Genomic DNA, 2,027 nt, shown 5'->3' with positions numbered 1-2,027 from the left:
CGGAAGTGTAGGTTTCTGGAGTTGCATACCTCGATTCCTGCTTTGAAATGCTGAAAGAATTCACTCGGCTGAAGCACGTTTGTAATCTAAGTGACTTTTATGAGGAAAAGGGGTTTCAGGCAATCACAGGTAATCCCAGGTGCCCAGAGCAGGAAGTCCCAAAAGAGCCCCCTGAGAAAGAGCTCTGTATGTACACCCCTACCCTCCGACCTACAAGAGCTTGAATCCGAACAGGAGAGGAGTCAGAAGAGGCACCTGGCCTTCCAGTGGCAGGCTCTAATTTGGCCAACCTCATTGGCTGAGCTTAAGCCCACCTGGGTAATGTCATGTGGCTGGGCCTAGTCTGTGCACCCAGGTGGACCTCCCACCTGGGCTGAGGGGGCTAGAGTCTGAGCATGCTCAGTTTGGATCTTTCCATAGGTGTCTCGTTAATGTGCCTGATTTCTTTCCAACCCCATTGTTGTGACCCTGGCCTATGCAGGCATTGGGGAGACAACCCGCCTTAGTCCCTATTGTGGCCACCTAACAGAAGAATAGTGACATGACTGATACTTTACAAAAAAATTATGGGGGGAAATTTTTTTTTTAATTATGGGAACAGTGTCTCAAAGAAAGCAGTTTACAAATGGATCAAGAGGATGCTGAAGATGAAGTCTAGAGTGGCAGGCTATCCATACCAGTTTTCAAGAAAACAATTGTATTCATGCTCTAATTGAAAAAGGATTTATGATTAACAGCGGTACCACTAGCCAACATCATAAATGTCTCAAGTGGTCCAAAGTTCACATTTCGGAGTCGACAGGTGCGCAAACTATTGCAGACAAGAACGAAACAGCTGCCGATAAGAACAGAGCTTTCCTTGGGAATTTTAAATACGTGGGATCAAGATTCTGAAGGTTTTAAAAGAATTTTAACACAAAGCACAAAGTAACGGTGCCCAGAAGTGGAAGCAGTCCAGTCTAAGCAAAAGTCAGCAGGTCAGGAACGAAAGTTACAGCACGTTTTGGGGGATGTTCAAGGCATTTTGTTAACTTCCTGGAGGGCCATAAAACACTAACATGTTTGCTGTATTTCAAAAAAGGTAGCCAGTTTTAGCAGAAAAACACTTGGACAGCTTCACCATTATCATCCTTCATTACAACATTCCTGTTCATTCCTCTTTCAAACAAGGACGATTTTGCAGGCTTTTTGAGGGAAAATCATTGAACATCAACCTTACAGTCCTGATTTGGCTCCTTCTGACTTCTTGTTTGTTTCTTTCCATTTTTCTTGTTAATTGTAACAGCAAAATTGTGACCAGGCACCACTCTTGGAGAACTTGAAAGAGGAAAAACTTATCAGCCAATGACCCCAGAGGAACTGGCGTCTCTAGATCTGCGCCCCCAAATGGCAGGTGAGCGTAGCTTTCACACTTTGGGAGCAGGGTTCCAGAGCAGAATGGGCAGGGATTTCTAGTGCCTATGTGGTCCTCCCTCAGTAGAGGAAGGGGGGTTGTGAGATGGGTGTGTTCCGGGAATGAGGAAGTACATGGGGTGAGGCAGTGCATTTTGGTTTCTTTTCCAATGGTTACACTTCCCTATTAGGATTGGCCTTACTAATAATTGGGAGTGGGGGAGGGGAGGACTACAATATGGTTAAATTTCCAGGACCCTCAATTCTTTGGGGACAAACTAAATGGTTAGTATCACCACTTAAAATATATCTTGAATTTGAATAGTTTGTTGAAAAATGGAGTTAATCATTTCCCCCCCATGAATTTCTCTCTTAAGATGACACAAAATCATTTCAATGCCTGTCAGTTTGCTGTACTGTGGTGACTTGTGTGCTGGTGAGATGCTGGAAGCTATGTCATTGGTATTTCAAATGCCATCATGGTGACCCAAAGTAAACAGGTTTCAGCAAAGCTTCCGTTCTAGAATAGACTACAAAGAAGGAACAGGCTCTCCCTTCTGAGGAATTTGCCACTGTGGCATGGAAACCTTGTCAGACACAGAAAGCCTCGAATGGACACAGAACAGAGTGAGAGA

The sequence above is a fragment of the Echinops telfairi genome, unplaced genomic scaffold (assembly GCF_000313985.2).
Source record: "Echinops telfairi isolate 266 unplaced genomic scaffold, ASM31398v2 ScPeMD7_7424;HRSCAF=8462, whole genome shotgun sequence".
In the NCBI taxonomy this organism is placed as follows: domain Eukaryota; kingdom Metazoa; phylum Chordata; class Mammalia; order Afrosoricida; family Tenrecidae; genus Echinops; species Echinops telfairi.
Note: the sequence above shows the minus strand (reverse complement) of the source record.